Source organism: Sus scrofa, chromosome 2 (genome assembly GCF_054392235.1).
Source record: "Sus scrofa isolate SSC_HxYL_T2T_F1_AM1 chromosome 2, Sscrofa_HxYL_maternal_Yorkshire_Landrace_v2.0, whole genome shotgun sequence".
NCBI lineage: Eukaryota > Metazoa > Chordata > Mammalia > Artiodactyla > Suidae > Sus > Sus scrofa.
The window spans coordinates 99,412,564-99,430,475 of NC_139384.1; the positions used below are offsets into that span (position 1 = coordinate 99,412,564).

Consider the following 17,912-nt stretch of genomic DNA (forward strand, 5'->3'; position numbering starts at 1 on the left):
CAATTTTTAAAAAAATCCAGGAGTTCCCACCATGGCTTAGTGGTTAATGAACCCAACTAGTAACCATAAGGATGAGGTTCGATCCCTGGCCTCGCTCAGTGAATGGGTTAAGGATCCGGTGTTGCCATGAGCTATGGTGTAGGTTGCAGATGAGGCTCGGATCCCGAGTTGCTGTGGTTCTGGCTCCAATAGGACCCCTAGCCTGGGAACCTCCATATTCCACGAGTGCGGCCCTAAAAAGACAAAAGACCAAAAAAAAAAAAAAAAAAAAAAAAAAAATCCAATTTAGAAACAAGCAAAAGCAACTTAAAAGACATTTCTCCAAAGAAGATACATGAATGGACAATAAGCATCTGAAAAGATGTTCAACAACATTAGTTATTAGGAAAATGCAAATCACAACCAAAATGAACACTTCACACACTTCAAAAAAAGACAGACAATATTAAGTCTTGGTGATGAGGATATGGATAAATTAGAACCCTCATACACTGCTCATAGAAATACAGATGCAGCAGCCTCTTTGGAATATGACTTGGCAGTTTCTCAGAAGGTTAAACATAGTTACCCTATGACGCAGCAATTCCACTCCTAGGTATAAACCAAGAAAAAATGAAAACACAGTCACACAAAAACTTGTATACAAATGTTAATAACAACATTATTTAAAACAGCCATAAAGTGGAAACAACCCAAGCAACCATCAACTAACATACGGATGAATAAAATGCCGTATACTGCATAAAACGGAGCGAAGTATGGACACGTGCTATAACATGGATGAACCTTGAAAACATGCTAAGTGGAAGAAGCCAGTCATAAAAGCCACATATTGTACGGTTCCCTTCACATGCAATGTCCAGAACACGCAAATCCTTAGGGTTAGCAAGGAAATTATTAGTTGTCAGGGCTCTGAGGAAATTTGGGGGGAAATTGGGAACAAATGCTAATGGTCACAGAGGGGAGAAAACTGCCCTAATATTAGATTATACTGATGCTTGTACAACTCTGTGAATACACTAAAAAAAACACTGAAGAGTTCCTGTGTTGCTTAGCGATAATGAACCCAACCAGTACCCCTGAGGATTCGGGTTTGATCCCTAGCCTGGATCCGTGGGTTAAGGATCCGGAGTTGCCATGAGCTGTGGTATAGGTCGAAGACATGGCTTGGATCTGGCATTGCTGTGGCTGTGGCTTAGGCCGGCAGCTGTAGCTCTGATTGGACGCCTTGCCGGGGAACTTCCAGATGCCGCTTGGGCGACCCTAAAAAGGTAAAACAAACAAAAAACAGGGAATTTTACATTTCAATTGGATCAGCTATACAGCATGTGAACTATTGTCTCAAAACTATTTTTAGGAGTTCCCATCGTGGCGCAGTGGTTAACGAATCCGATTAGGTACCATGAGGTTGCAGGTTCGATCCCTGCCCTTGCTCAGTGGGTTAAGGATCCACCGTTGCCGTGAGCTGTGGTGTAGGTCGCAGACGTGGCTCGGATCCTGCGTTGCTGTGGCTCTGGCGTAGGCTGGTGTCAACAGTTCTGATTAGACCCCTAGCCTGGGAACCTCCATATGCCACAGGAGTGGCCCAAAAAATGGCAAAAGACAAAAAAAAAAAACTATTTTTAAAAATTCTTTTTTTTAATTAATTAATTCTGTTTGTTTGTTTGTTTGTTTTAGGGCCACGCCTGCGGCATATGGAAGTTTCCAGACTAGGGGTCAAATCTGAGCTGTAGCCGCTAGCCTACACCACAGCCACAGCAAAGCCAGATCCAAGCAGAGTCTGGGACCTACACCACAGCTCATGACAACGCTGGATCCTTAACCCACTGAGTGAGGCCCGTGTCCTCATGGATGCTAGTGAGATTCGTTTCCATTGAGCCACGATGGGAACTCCTATTTTTAAAAATTCTATAAAGAATTTCTTTAATTAAAAATTAGGAGTTCCTGGAGTTTCTGTCGTGGCACAGCAGAAATGAATCTGACTAGGAACCATGAGGTCGAGGGTTCAATCCCTGGCCTCGCTCAGTGGATTAAGGATCTGGCATTGCCCTGAGCTGAGGCATATAGGTTGCTGATGCAGCTCAGATCTGATGTTCTGCTGTGGCTGTGGCATAGGTTGGCAGCTATAGCTCCGACTGGACCCTTAGCCTGGGAACCTCCATATACCTCAAGTGAAGCCCTAAAAAAGAAAAGAAAAACAAAAACAAAAACATTTACCTAGCACGGTCATTTTTAGACAAATAATAAGTATTCCAAAGAAAAGAAAAAGAAGAAATGTCAAGTAATAATTTTAAGAGGTTGGACCTTTCTGCTCAACAGAGAAGTAAATGCTTGGCATTTCTCCAAATCTACTTTCAGGGTAAAAATAGAAGTATGAGCGTTTCTGAACACCTGTTAATTTAAACAAGAATAAAGTATCCCCAGGGGCAAATTCCCAGTCCTTAGGAGCAGAAATGGGTCCATGTAATTCCTAAATTATTGGTCAGCTGTAAAATGCTTTGTAAAGTTTACATAAAGTATTTCAGGGATCTTTCAACATTGAGTTTCCTTAAGGGACTGAATATTGGAAATGGCTGGTTCTTAGCACTGGAGCGCCTTCCTACTCCCCCCACAATTTTCTTCTCTTATAGCAAAAAACCAGCCCTTTCAATAGTAACCCACATCTGGCTGCTGCACTCTGACAAAGACTGACTGACAGCTTAACTATGATCTTGGCAACTATTTTTATGGGGGCACACTTTTTTTTGTAGTTCTTTTCACCTCAGTATGCTTTAATCAAGAAAAGTCTACATTTACATATGTGAACAGTGGCTAGTGCAGATAAAAATATAAATTACACCATATATCCTTACCGACTGTGCAACCAAATCGATAATCTCATTTCCCCATGTTAATGTAAAAATAGGTTAAATCTGTCATCTCTAAACCCACTTTCTAAATACACATCTCTCTCTCTCATACCCACACACACATGCACACCAACCATCTTCTTGGGTCAGGAGTAATATCAAAATGAAAATAGTGACAGGAAATGCAATTATATAACAGGTTGATTTTCCTACATTTTAAGCTTGCTAAAACAAGCTTGAAATTTTTTAAAGTAACCAACATACGTGTCAAATGAAAAACACACACCCCCCCAACCTCCCATTCCAACTCCACTGAAGTAAGCACTGTTGACTATTTTTAGTTTATCTTAAAAACCCTCAAAACAAACAAACAAACAACGGAGTTCCCGTCGTGGGGCAGTGGTTAACAAATCCAACTAGGAACCACGAGGTTGCAGGTTCGATCCCTGGCCTTACTCAGTGGGTTAACAATCCAGCGTTGCCGTGAGCTGTGGTGTAGGTCGCAGATGCGGCTCGGATCCTGCGTTGCTGTGGCTCTGACCTAGGCTGGCGGCTACAGCTCCGACTCGACCCCCCTAGCCTGGCGTTGCTGTGGCTGTGGCGTAGGCCGGTGGCTACAGCTCCAACTCCACCCCTAGCCTGGGAAACTCCACATGCCAAGGGAGTGGCCCAAGAAATGGCAAAAAGAAAAAGAAAAAATAAATAAAAATAAAAACTCTCAGAGGAGTTCCTACCGTGGCTCAGCAGGTTAAGAAACTGACATAGTGTCCATGAGGATGTCTGTTCAATCCCTGACCTGGCTCAGTGGGTTAAGGATCTGGCATTGCTGCGAGCTACGGCCAGGTCACAGATGGGGCTCAGATCTGGCATTGCTGTGGCTGTGGTGTAGGCCAGCAGCTGCAGCTCCAACTTGACCCCTAGCCCAGGAATTTCCATATACTACAGGTGCAGCCATAAAAAGAAAAAAAACCCAAAACTCTCAGAAACCTTTACGCATATTCAAGCATCTATGCTTATCAATACGTCTGTGCCTCATTCAATACATATGGGCCTATTCCTTTTGAAAGCCTTAAACATGGATTCATCATACACAGATTGTTTTGGGATTGGGTTTTTTTTCTGTTTTGGTTTTTTGTTTGTTTGTCTTTTTTTGTTGTTGTTGCTATTTCTTGGGCCACTCCCGCGGCATATGGAGGTTCCCAGGCTAGGGGTTGAATCGGAGCTGTAGCCACCGGCCTACGCCAGAGCCACAGCAACGCGGGATCCGAGCCACGTCTGCAACCTACACCACAGCTCACGGCAACGCTGGATCGTTAACCCACTGAGCAAGGGCAGGGACCGAACCCGCAACCTCATGGTTCCTAGTCGGATTCGTTAACCACTACGCCATGACGGGAACTCCCTGGTTTGGTTTTTTTTTTTGGCCATATCCACGGCATGTGCAAGTTCCCGGGCTAGGAGTAGAACTATACCACAGCAGCGACCTAGGCCACTACAGGGACAATGCCAGATCCTTAAGGTGCTGTGCTGCAAGAGAACTCCCGCATATTGTTTTTTGACCCTTACTTTATCTTGGACACCTCTGTCTACAAACACAAATTTACCTCATTCTTTTTAAGGGCAAGATAATATTCCATCATAAAGATGGCTAATAACGTTTCATCTTAAATTAATCTCCAGTATCAATGATTAAGATGTTCCGTGTTCACTTTTACTACAACAACAGCAGAAGTGCGAGGTCCAAGAACATGAGCATATTTAATTATGATTCAAAGAGATGATGCTAATTTAAGGATTCCTCTCCAAAGGTGAATGAACATGAACCCACAAAGGTGGGTGTTTCTTTCACCTTGTGATACTTGTTATACTTTTTAACGTTGCCAGCCTGATTAGTGAAAAATATATCCATTCTGAATTGTAGTTTTTGTCTGTTTTTTAGGGTTGTACCCACAGCATATGGAGGTTCCCAGGCCAGGGGTCAAACTGGAGATATAGCTGCCAGCCTACACCACAGTCAAAGCAAGGCCAGATCCAAGCCACATCTGTGACCTATGCCACAGCTCACAGCAATGCCGGATCCTTAACCCACTGAGCAAGGCCAAGGATAGAACCTGAGTCCTCATGGATGCTAGTCAGGTTTGCTTCCGCTCATCCACAACGGGAACTCCGAACTGTACTTTTAAATTAAAAAACTGAGGATCTTCTCCCATACTTATTGGCCATTTGCAACTATCCAAGACCTGTCTCCTTTTCTATTGTGTGTCTTTTCTGTTGTTTCATAAGAACACCTTTTGGTTTTTGGTTTTTGGGTTTTTTTGGGGTTTTTTTTTTTTTGTCTTTTTTGCCATTTCTTGGGCCACTCTCGCAGCATATGGAGGTTCCCAGGCTAGGGGTCGAATTGGAGCTATAGCCGCCGGCCTACGCCACAGCTACAGCAACAAGGGATCCAAGCCGCATCTGCGATCTACACCACCGCTCACGGAAACACTGGATCCTTAACCCACTGAGCAAGGCCAGGGATTGAACTGCAACCTCATGGTTCCTAGTCGGATTCACTAACAACTGAGCCACAATGGGGAACTCCCAAAAAAGACCTTTTGTAAAAAGAAATCTCTGTCTCATGAATCATTGTTTTTTTTGTTTGTTTGTTTATATTTTGCTATGGACAAGTTTCTACTTTTTATATACCAAATTCATCAATTTTGCTTATGCATCCTCTGCCACCATTACAAAAGCCTTTACTATTCCAAGATTAAAAATTTCTTCACCTTAGGAGTTCCCTTGTGGTGCAGTGGGATAATAAAGTTCTGGCGTTGTCACTGCAGCAGCTCAGGACCCACTTTTTACTGATTTAAATGTGGTTAAATATTAGAGTAACATTACTAAAAGGCATGGACCAATCCCCCAAAGAAGCTATTCACAACTTACAACTTGAGCACTGCTATTGCCAAGGGAGAGCATTAGCCCTCCCCTGTATTCTGGGCCAGGTCCTGCTCCAAGCGCAAAATCCAAGTAAGGTACTGGATTACCCCCCACTTTACAGATAAGAAAACTAAAGGACAGATCAAGGGCATATTGCTGGCAAGGGACAGAAACTTTATCTGGACTCAGGCTACCTCTCCCCAGAATCAGCTGTTAGCTACTCAACTGTTCTGCCTCTGGACTACCCACAAAAGGTTACAAAATGCATACCAGAAATATGCTAAATTTTCTTACCATAAAGCATTCTTCTCCTTCTATCAAATTCATCTAACTAGCTTAGCTTAAGCGCTAAATTTTCTCTTCCTTCCTTCTTTCTTTTCCTTCTTTCCTCCCTCCCTCCCTTTCCTTCTTCAAGCCTGTACCTGCAGCATACGAAGTTCCCAAGCTAGGGATCGAATCAGAGCTGCAGCTGCTGACGGCCTACACCACAGCCATGGCAACACCAGACCTGAGGCGCATCGGGGACCTATGCCACAGCTTGCAGCCATGCCAGACTCTTAACCCACTGATCGAGGCCAGGGATCGAACCCATACCCTCTGGACACTATGTCAGGTTCTAAACCCGCTGAGCCACAACAGGACTCCCTCAAGCACACTGTGTGTGTGTCTTTTTAGGCTGCACCTATGGCATGTGGAACTTCCTGGGCTAGGAGTCGAAGAGGAGCTACAACTGCTAGCCTATAACGCAGCCACAGTAACGCTAGATCTGAGCCTGTCTGCAACCCACACCATAGCTCATTGCAACACCAGATCCTAACCTACTGAGCGGGGCCAGGGGATCGAACTTGCTTCCTTTAGTCGGGTTCTAAACCCTCTGAGCCACAATGGGAATTCCCAATAGATACTTTCTTTGAAAAAATCAGGAGCTCTAAAGTATAAGCTACTTAATTTATAGTCCCTGACTTTTATTACTTTCAAAGTCTTAAAACATCAGGAAGGGGGAATGAAAGGGCAGTGCTTAGTGGAGGAGGAGGGGCCTCTCCCTAAAAACCTGGAAATATGGTCAGACTCACAAAGAGGAGCTAAGAGAATAAGCCTCAGCCTCTTCTGGCACTCCGTGGCCTGCCTTCCTGCTTGCCACGCCACAGCAGGAAAATGAACTCAGAGACTCTGAGCTCTGCTAGAAAACCCTCAACCCTCTCCTCCCCCATCATAAGGAAATAATTTACTGCTTCATGCCTTTCAAAGCCTGCAGCCAGAAGCTACTGCTGGGCATGACAATTTGCATAGAGTGCCTCATTGGTTAACCAGCTCAATCTAAGTGGTCTAATACCCCTTACTCGGCAACCTGCAACTCTCACAAACTATATCACTTGGTAAGAAATAATGCACACTCTTAAAAACTACTTTCTGTTAAATCCTGTAAATCTATGATTCACAGAAAGAGCAGAACTTCTTGAAAAAAAATTCAAACAACTGCTTGGGAGTTTAAGAGAAGAGAGAGGACAAAAGGTTTAAACTAATTTTATTGCAGCAAAATGCAGTGTAAAAAAAATTGCTGAGATTTCAACTAAAAGATTATGTTTTAAATCTGTAGCCATGAGCTCTTAGTGGAACTGCTTTGCAAAGACAGCGGATATCTCCAGAAAAAGCCCAATACCTACCTACCCATTCTCTCTTGTCATTTTCCAAATATCCACTGTGTGCTGGGTCCTGGGGCACAGCAAAGGCCAGGGAAGCAGGGTGGAAGGCCCTGCTGCAGCTGATTTGCTGTGTGAACCTGGAAGAAGGGCCTGAGCTCAAAAACACAAGAAAGTGGACATGCCACACCCTTAAGGATTCATCTGGCTCCAGAAGATGACTGTGACTAACCAGATTCTCACAATCCATAAGGTATCTGAGAATCGTAACCCACCATCAGGAGTGACAGGCATCAGTTACCACTGACTGACCATCAGAAATCTCAAGGTCAGCAGTGAGACGTTCTCTGGTTTACTATCAACCAAAGACTTCCTGAGATGGTTCTAGTTCTGAACTGCCTGACCATTATCCTTACAAAGGATCTGGGTGTGCTAGAAGTTCCAGTGATTTGGATTCCAAATGAAACTTCACATACTCAGAGGTACAATTCCCCTTGGTCAGCATGTCCCAATTTTGAGCTAATGGTTTAGGGAGACAATGAGGATTCCTTCTCGTAACCAAGAGCAGCTGCATCAAGCTAACTGTGGTCCTCCAAGCCCCAGGAGCCAGAGCCCATTCCACTTTCAACGCTGCCTCTTCTGCTCTACCAAATGACTGCATCCGTCACTCCGATCAGGGCCAGTCAGTCACTTAGGCCTTGAGAGGCTGACAAGAAGAGGAATTCAAGCAGAGCTCGCTAAAATGAAATAGAGCTGTCTCCCAAGCTAGGAAGTTCCTGTCTCTGGAGTTGTTCGCTGACTATAGAACGAGAAGTCTGAGCACAGTTGCGTAGGAGAAACGGAAGACCCTTCCACCCACCAGCTTTCTGGGAGTTGGTCCAAAGAGAGGTGGGGGGGCCTGCCCCTCCCTCATGCAGCTAACAGGCTGTGAACTGGTCAGCCTTTCTGAAGGAGGTTGGCCTCGTCCAGGGCTTCTGAGTGATGCATTTTGTAGTTGGTTCTGCTATACTTGCTCTAAAACTACACATTTTTTTTCCAACAAGATTGATACTGAAGGAGGTCAGGAGACAGCAGAAAGATGAGCTCCAGGACAGACATTTACCACCAGCTACCTGTTGATACTTCAAGATAGAGGTAACAACAACAACAAGATAAACAACTGGGCTTTGCCTTCTGTGGACACTTTATTTAAACAGTTACAAAAGGGGTAGAGAGAGACTAAGCCCTGTTTAGGCAAAGGATCAAGAGGTCACACACTTCCCATTCTTGGGGTCAGGAAGACCCCAACTACACATGTGCAAAAAGACTCTCAGGGTCAAAAATGGAGGGGGCACCACCCCGTAATGAGTGGTGTCAGGTTTCCCACAAGCCTTTGTGCTGGAATCCATCTTGGCTAAAAGATACACAGGCGCATTTGGAGAGGGTCCTGGGTTCTATCAGGTGTGAGAGATACAACAAGATTAACTGGCCAAAGGACAACAATTCCGGGAAGAACTGCCCTAGTATAAGTGATTTAAGTCATCCCTTTGACATGCTTCCCACTGGCGGGGGTGTCCACACTCCTCTCTGAGTATGTTACTTTGCTTCTGATTGCCTGTGTGCTCTCTCACATGAACTGTGCTTACAATAATAAACCTTGGGCTGTTTTTACGGATTTTGCCTCCTTGAGACACACTTATTTTCAACGGGGCAAGAATCAGGGCAACTCAACTTTTAGCCTCTAACCCCTGGTCTAGAGGCTAGGACTCCTGGTTTGTAGCCAGGCTACCCAGGTTCAATTCTCAAGAAAGAAATCAAGATTTCTCTTCAAGCCATTGCTCACTGCTGTCCCCCCAGAATCATTCAGAGCATCTCACCCCAAAATATGCCACTTTGGCATATCAATTATTTTCAGTAACAGGCACCTGAGAAACAATAGGTGCAAGGAGGGCACTCTGACCCTCATGGCTCCTCCTGAAAGCAAGAGATGAAACTCCCACATCAGAGGTGCCCTCTTTGTCCCAGGACAAAGGCATTCTTATTCGAGGACAAGAAGTTGAGATAGAATTCTACACAAACAGACCTTGTTGAAACAATTCTTATCTTCCTTTCACCCACCCCACAAAGTTTAGTCCCTTCTCCATAACTGCTCTTTGTTCAATCCAATAAAAAGCATATTTGTCGGAGTTCCCGTCATGGCACAGGGGAAACTAATCTGACTAGCATACATGAGGACGTAGGTTCGATCCCTGGCCTCGCTCAGTGGATTAAGGATCCGGTATTGCCGTGAGCTATGGCGTAGGCCAGTGGCTACAGCTCTAATCCGATCCCTAGCCTGGGAACCTTCATATGCTGTGGGTTCGGCCCTGAAAAAAAAAAAAAAACCATGAGGTTGCAGGTTCAATCCCTGGCCTTCCTCTGTGGGTTAGGATCTGGTGTTGCCGTGTGAGCTGTGGTGCAGGCCAAAGATGCAGCTTGGATCTGGCGTTGCTGTGGCTGTGGCATTGGCCAGCAGCTGTAGCTCCAATTCAACCCCTAGCTTGGGAACCTCCATTGCCACAGGTGCAGCCCTAAAAGGCACACACAAAAAAAAGTATTTGTCATTTCTTGGGTCTTCATTGCGTTATGAGGGCTCTCAAGTCACATTAAACTTACATTATATAAATGTGTGTGCTTTTCTTCAGTTAAGTTTTGACAGTTAAATTTTCAGACCCAGTCAGAGACCCTAAGAGAACTTTTTCCTCCCCCACCACGTTAGGGAACAAAATGACCATAACAGGACTTGCAATTTTGTTTGTGAGAAACGTTAACTGAAGGCAGAATACTGTGACCAGATGAACTGAGCTGCAGAGGAACAAATGAAACGCTCACGCCTCCACTCCACTGAGGCATGAGTCACTCCACGGCACATGTGGCCTTTCAACTTTCCATCCAATTGCAGCTAATTCTCCAGCCACCACTTCACAACAACTCACAAGCTGCAACTTTTCCAACACCTGCATCCACAAGCAAATTTGAGGTCTTTTTCAAGGTCAAGTACCAACTATTTCACAGTCTTTATATATCTCTTCAACATTTAACATCTGTAAAACTCTAATACCATTTTTTACAAGATTCTCTCTCTCTCTCTTTTTTTTTGGGGGGTCTTTTCTAGGGCCGCATTAGCGGCATATGGAGGTTCCCAGGCTAGGGGTCTAATTGGAGCTGTCTGGCTAGATTCGAGCTGCGTCTGTGCCCTACACCACAGCTCACGGCAACGCCAGATCCTTAACCCACTGAGTGAGGCCAGGGATCGAACCCACAATCTCATGGCTCCTAGTCGGATTCGTTACCCACTGAGCCAAAATGGGAACTCCCATGGTTTTTTTGTTCTTTTTTTTTTTTAACATGTCATTGACAAAATTTTTGAATGCTGTACCCCAACCCTAGTGTCCCTTCAAGGCCTTGGTTTTTATTGTGTGAATCTGCATAGTGGGATTTTTAGGAATGCATATTCATGTTGTGCTATAATAGGGCTATTTCCAGGGCTCTACCCTAAAGTAAGACATATGGGCATTTAAAAAAAGATTACATAAGTTACCTATAATAGTTTTTTAAATTTTTTTAAATTTTCTTGTCTTTTTAGGGCCAGCATGTGGAGGTTCCCAGGCTAGGGGTTGAATTGTAGCTGTAGCCGCCAGCCTAAAGCACAGCCACAGCAATATCAGATCCAAGCTATGTCTGAGACCTACACCACAGCTCACGGATCCTTGACCCACTGAGCAAGGCCAGGGATCAAACCTGCGCCCTTATAGACGCTAGTCAGATTCATTTCCACTGAGCCATGACAGAAATCACCTTTTTTTTGGCGCTTTTTCAGGACCACACTCACAGCATATGGAGGATGGCTAGGGGTCAAATCGGAGAACAGCTGCTGGCCTGCACCATGGCCACAGCAACATCAGATCTGAGCCACTGTCTACAACCTACACCACAGCTCATGGCAACGCCAGATCCTGAACCCACTGAGGGGGGCCAGGGATCAAACCTACAACCTCATGGTTCTTAGTCAGATTTGTTTCCGTTGCACCACAAAGGGAACTCCCCCAAGAGTTTTTTAAAAAAAGAAATGTACTAAACATCTGATAAAAGGAAAATAGTGAAACAAATGTTGATGTGATTAAAAGTGATATTGCCATTAAAATGTTCTTACTCTTACATATATGAAAATGTTCATAATGTTATATGAAAATAAGGATATAAAATAGTACATAAAGCATGGTCTAATTTATTTCATTTTAATACTAGAATGAAATAAAACAAGATACTACTAACAGGATTTGTTCTGTCTAGGATTGCAAGGGTAGTTATTTTCTTCCTTACACTTTTCTGTATTTACCAAGTGTTCTGTAATAACTATAGTTTCTTTTTTATTATAGCTGATTTGCAGTATATAATGCTTTTATAAAATAGTAAATACTGTTTTGGGGTTTTTTTTTTTTTTCATCTTTTTAGGGCTGCACCCACAGCATATGGACGTTCACAGGCTAGGGGTCCAATCAGAGCTGTAGCTGCTGGCCTACACCACAGCCACAGCAACTTGATACCCAAATCACATCCTCGGCCTACACCATAGCTCATGGCAACACTGGATCCTTAACCCACTGAGCAAGACCAGGGATCAAACCTGTGTCCTCATGGATGCTAGTCAGATTCTTTTCTGCTGAGCCATGATGGGACTCCATAAATACTGTTTTAAAGTTGGTTTTCATGTAACCTTACTTATCATTTGCTATAAAGACTGGATCAGTGTCTAGTAAATCAATCTACCTATAAAGATTTCCGTCACTAATAGTGAAATTCTGATTCTTATTCCTTCTTCATAGTGCTATATACTATAATCTTTACAACGTTTAAAGGCATAAAAAGGCAATAAAGAAGATAGAATACTGAGAAATCCTCAATTAATGCTTACCCACCCCCTAAAAAAAAGAGAGAAAAAAGAACAACGAACCAAAGGGGAAATGGAAACATTATATAGCCTGAAGTTCAAACATGAATGATTATATAACTAGATCAAAAAGCAAATCCCAACTACATGCTGTTTATAAGAGCCAAATTTTTAAATGTGAGACACAGATGGGTTGAAAGTTAAAAGGCTTCAAAAACACACATTGCTAGAAGGCAGAATGAATGATAAATATAGAAATAGTTTCATATGAGATATATGAACAAATATAATTATTGTTGCATGTTCTTAAACAATGTTATGGTAAAGACACCACAAGGAGCACAGAAGCAGGGGAATGAAGGATGAACTTGTGCCTGTTGAGCTCTTGGTCCTCTCCTTGTAATGAGCACTAAATGCAAAATACGGAACCAAACCTTGAAAAATTTTGCATGAAAAAAAAAAAAACCCCACAAACTATCACACTGTCAACTTTTCAAATTGCTTACATGTAGAAATGATATTTTGGATAAATCGGATTAAATAAAGTATATTATTAAAATGAAAAAAAGACAGTTAAAAGGGTAGTGTGGCCCTCAAACAAAAACTTTAAGACAAAAAGCATTAGCAGAGATAAAAGGGATCATTTTATAAAATGATCAATTAATTAAGGAGTCACAATAATCTCAAATGTGTATATACCTAAGACTTTAAAAATATATTAAACAAAAACTGAGAGAATTAATGGGAGAAAGAGACAAAACCACAATGACAATCCTATTTAGAAAAGTTAACATCCTTCTCCCAGTAACTCACAGAATTAGACCCCTCTATCATTAAAGACAGAGATTTGCACAACAGGAGCAACCAACTTGAACACGATAGCCAATAACCGTAGAATTCATCTTCTTTCAAGAGCATATGGAACAGTTCACCAAGGCACATCAAATTCTAGACCATAAAACTGTCACAGGAAAAATCGGGCATGAGAGAGATGATCATGTCCCAGATCTTAGGTCAGTCCCTGGGACAGGCTTGCCAAGTGAAGGTCCTTGGCTTCATGCAGGAGAGAATTCAAGAGTGAATCAAAGTAAAAGCAAGTTTATTTACAGAGATACACACTCCATAGACAGAGCATCTTAGAAGGGGAGACGTGGCCCAGGGCACGCAGGTCATCTCTTCCTAAAGTGAGAGCACCAGGCTATGGGGTTGTTAGTTTCTCTGAGCTGGGTAATTTCATAGGCTAACGAGTAGGAGGAATATTCTAACAATCTTGGAGAAAGGATGGGAATTTCCAGGAAGTGGGGCACCACTCACTTTTTGGCCTTTTATGGTGGCCTCGGAATAGTCATGGCACCTGTGGTGTATCATTTTAGCATGCTAATGAGTGCATAATAAGGCTCAAGGTCTACTGGAAGTCAAATCTTATACCATTTTGGTTCTAACCAGTTTTTGAAGTGTCCTGTTCTCAATGGATGTGTTATTCTTGTAGTGGTTGTACCCTGCCCCATCTCAAAACAATAGGTTAAAAAGGAGTGAACATATACAAAATATCTTCTCTGATCACAAGAGTAAATCAGAAATCAGCAGCAAAAACATTCCTGAAAAATCCTCAAAATATTTGGAAAATAACAACACATTTCTAAACAACCTATAGATCAAAGAAGACATCACAAGGGAAATTAAAAATATTTTTTAAATTGTTAAAATATTTTAAATTGAGCAATAATGAAAACAGCATATCAAAATGTATGAGACGTAGAGTTCCCATTGTGGCTCAGCGGAAACAAATCTGACTAGCATCCATGAGGATATGGGTTCGATCCCTGGCCTTGCTCAGTGGGTTAAGGATCCGGCATTGCCGTGAGCTGTGGTGTAGGTCACAGACGCAGCTCCAGTCTGGTGTTGCTGTAGCTCTGGCATAGGCCGGAGGCTACAGCTCTGATACGACCCCTAGCCTGGGAACCTCCATATGCCACAGGTGCAGCCCTTAAAAAATGTATGGGATGTAAATGACTTTAAATACTCAGAGGGGAAAAAAGACCTAAAATAATGGTCTGAATTTCTACCTTACAAATAAATAAATAAATTAAAGGGTAGATTAGGCTCAAAGTAAAGAGGGAAAACACCAATGAAATGGAAAACTACAATGAAAAATTACTAGTTCTTTCACGAGAGTAATTAATTGATAAATTATTACTAGGGTTATTAAAGGAAAAAAAAAAAGAAGACAAATTACGTATATCAGGAATGCATGAGGAGATATGTGTTAAGCACACCATTATTTAGAATGTTATCTTGATACAAACAAACCACTAACAAATTCCTACAAAAACCATGCACTTAGAAAACCCATGACTTGGAGTTCCTGTTGTGGCTCAGTGGTTACCGAATCCAATTAGGAACCATGAGGTTTTGGGTTCGATCCCTGGCCTTGCTCTGTGGGTTAAGGATCCAGCGTTGCCGTGAGCTGTGGCGTAAGTCACAGACGTGGCTTGGATCTGGTGTGGCTGTGGCTGTGGCGTAGGCCGGCGGCTATAGCTCCAATTCGACCCCTAGCCTGGGAACTTCCATATGCCACGGGAGCAATCCCAGAAAAGGCAAAAAGAAGAAAACCCATGACTTTAACCCCAAAGGAGTTGAAAAATCAGACAGGGGAGAACAGGATTAGAACTATACTTTGGAAAATGGATCAACCTGCCAGTAGTGTGGAAAATGAGCAGGCAATGAAGAGACCAGAGAAGGAAAACCAGTTTACAGGATACACATTTCCATCTTCCTGCCACTAAGTCAAGCTGCTCAACACTCTGGCCTCACTTCTGAGGCTGTCTTTTGGTCAGTCTGGGATGGGCAGAAAGTACAGTGCTCACTAGGATAGAGTTTATTGTACTAGTCGCTTGGGCTCCACAAGAAGCATTATCTCACGTGGCCTCCATTCCCACCTTCTTCCCTGGGTGCTTCAGCACTGAAGAATCTGGAAGATGAAACCACATTTCTCAGACTTCGTTGCTACTGGGGACCTGACAGTAGTAATACTCACAGTATCTGGAAGGTGAAAATAAGGCGGGGGCCACCTTCCTGCTGGGATGTCTGCTGCCAAGCAAAGTCCTGGGACAGGACAGGCAGTTGCAATGGCCAGGCTTCAGGTCGCCACGTTAAGCCATCAGATGTGTGGGTGTCAAGAGGCAGTCATGTGGTGGTAGCAGTTTGGGCTTCTAGATTTCTGGATTCCTGCTGCAGTGGTGTGTTCCTAAATTCAAGAGTTCAAAGGGTGGCCCCGGGACTCCAGCTCCTCTTTTTTTTTCGTTTTAGGGTTGCAAGTGGGGCATATTCTGATTCCTGGCTAGGGATCGAATCAGAGCTACAGCTACCAGCCTATGTCACAGCCATACCAGATCCTTAACCCACTAAGCAAGGCCAGGGATCAAACCCACGTCCTCATGGATGCTAGCGAGGTTTGTTTCTGCTGTGCCGTAACAGGAACTCCCCAGTTCTTTTATTTCTTAAACAGCTAATTCACTACATTAAATCCCCTTCTGCTTAAAGTATCCAGAGCGGTCAGTTTCCTGCCTTGATACACCTGCATCACCAATTTACAGACAGCAATGAATCTTTTTACTATCTGTGTTCAACCCCCCCCCTTTAATGCTTTTTTAGGGCCACACCCGTGGCATATGGAAGTTTCTAGACTAGGGTTCCCATCAGAGCTGCAGCTACCCGCCTACACCACAGCATTGTGGGATCTGAACTGCATCTGCAACCTACACCACAGCTCTCGGCAACACCAAATCCTTAACCCACTGATAGAGGCCAGAGACCGAACCTGCAACCACAAGGTTCCTAGTCAGATTTGTTTCGACTGTGCCACAATGGGAACTCCTGTGTTCACCTCTTTCAACACTTCCATAAGGGAGGCAAAATACAAATTCTCCCCATTTGATAAACAAAGGCTCAGAAACTTAAAAACTGGAAACAGTAGTGAGCTCCCAACATCCGAAAGGCTCAAACACACCAGATATACACCTAGGAGGGTCATTTTTAAAAGACACCTAAGTTTTAGATGGGGAATTTAAAGGGATGCCTTTTAAAGTCTCTTCCAAAAGTTTCTCTGATACCACCATCTGCTTCATAAATCACTACACAAATAGCAAAACCTGGATCTCTCTAGACCTAGACTTATCTCCTCAAAATTTTCCAAAGAAGAAAAAAAAAAAAAGAAAATCCCGGTAGGTAAGATTCAACAAACTTAAACATGAAAAATTAATAATAATACGATTGAAGGAGAAGGAAGAGAAAAATCAAGGAGATGGGAGTTACCTCTACACTAAATTTTGTCAGGTTACAAGAGAACTATGAGTGAATGAGCTTCAGCATCATGCAGTTTGGAGATAGGAAGTGTCCAAGCATCTTCTCCACCACCCCTCAAGGGCCAGCTTCAAATCTGCTCAGACTATTACCTGCTCCTCCTTCTTCCTGGTAACCTGTTCAGACCCCCCTCCCCAAACTAGCTGCAAAACTGACATTCCACTGAAACCCCAGATTTCCCACTAGCAACTGGTCTCTCCCTTCACTACCATAGGTCTTAAAAGATAATAACCTACCCTACCCTGCCTTCAGTTCTTCAGCTTCCCAGTGACCCCCAGCTCAGGGCACTATAGCTTCTGCTCCCTGGAAACCGAGACTGCCAAACCCCCCACCCCCACCCCCACCCCCACCCCAGGATTCTGTTGCTCTCACTAACTAACTAATGAGAGAATCTCCTTAAGGACAAAGCTTCCCCTACTCCCACCCCTGGAGAGCCCCTACCCCTGAACCCCAGCCTCTTTCCCCCTCCAGGCAAGAACAGAGGCCTTCAAACCTCACTTAATTCTCACCAAGTTTTCTTCCTTTCCTGTTTGCTATAGGGGGTGTCTGCCTTTTAAATGTAGATGTCGGAGTTCCCGTCTTGGCGAAGTGGTTAACTGGCGCAGTGGTTAACGAATCCGACTAAGAACCATGAGGATTCGGGTTCGATCCCTGGCCTTGCTCAGTGGGTTAAGGATCCGGCATTGCCGTGAGCGGTGGTGTAGGTCGCAGACACGGCTCGGATCCCACGTTGCTGTGGCTCTGGCTTTGGCCAGCGGCTATAGCTCCGATTCGACCCCTAGCCTGGGCACCTCCATATGCCCAGGGAGCGGCTCAAGAAAAGGCAAAAAGAGGAGTTCCCGTCGTGGCGCAGTGGTTAATGAATCCGACTAGGAACCATGAGGTTGTGGGTTCAATCCCTGCCCTTGCTCAGTGGGTTAACGATCCGGCGTTGCCGTGAGCTGTGGTGTAGGTTGCAGACGCGGCTCGGATCCTGAGTTGCTGTGGCTCTGGCATAGGCTCCGATTAGACCCCTAGCCTGGGAACCTCCATATGCCGCGGGAGCGGCCCAAGAAATGGCAAAAAGACAAAAAAAAAAAAGAAAAGAAAAGGCAAAAAGACAAAAATAAATAAATAAATAAATGTAGCTGTCTCCATAGCTGGTCTTCTTCTCAGACTACATCTGGTTTCTCCCAGGTCAGAAGATTCCTTTGAGAAGCTGAGAAATAGTAAGAACCTCCTTCTAGGAAA

At 43.8% G+C, this 17,912-nt stretch overlaps 1 protein-coding gene and 1 long non-coding RNA gene across 3 annotated transcripts in view; one reads left to right on the plus strand and one right to left on the minus strand.

Annotated features, from left to right (window-relative positions):
* SERINC5 (serine incorporator 5) overlaps window positions 1–17,912 on the minus strand; it is a 203,092-nt gene that overhangs the window by 89,792 nt on the left and 95,388 nt on the right. The window lies entirely within an intron of this gene.
* Window positions 5,145–9,743, plus strand: LOC146405608 (uncharacterized). The gene is made up of 2 exons (XR_014838154.1): window positions 5,145–5,241; window positions 5,367–9,743. It is a non-coding gene; the product is annotated as an uncharacterized LOC146405608 (long non-coding RNA).